The following is a 255-nucleotide window of genomic DNA, read 5'->3' as shown; positions in this document are numbered from 1 at the left end:
GGCCGCGGGTCCCGCAGGGCACTCGCTGGGCTCCCGCCCGGGTCGCTGTGCCCGGCCGCTCCCCGGCGGCGCGGAGGCCGAGCGGAGTTCTGCCCGGTCCCTGCGGAAATCAGCCTTTTGCCCTTGGCTCTGAAACCGCTGCGGTGACCCCGCACAGCGCTTAGGGAGGTCGGGGCGGGGGAGAGAAAAAGTTTGGCCATCATCGGTGCTTCTCCAGGCTCCGGTGCGGCGCGGTGCGGTGCGGGCAGCGGCTCC

This window comes from Antrostomus carolinensis, unplaced genomic scaffold (assembly GCF_000700745.2).
Source record: "Antrostomus carolinensis isolate BGI_N321 unplaced genomic scaffold, ASM70074v2 scaffold27029, whole genome shotgun sequence".
Taxonomy (NCBI): domain Eukaryota; kingdom Metazoa; phylum Chordata; class Aves; order Caprimulgiformes; family Caprimulgidae; genus Antrostomus; species Antrostomus carolinensis.
The sequence above is the reverse complement of the archived record's forward strand: the minus strand, read 5'-3'. Positions refer to the sequence as shown.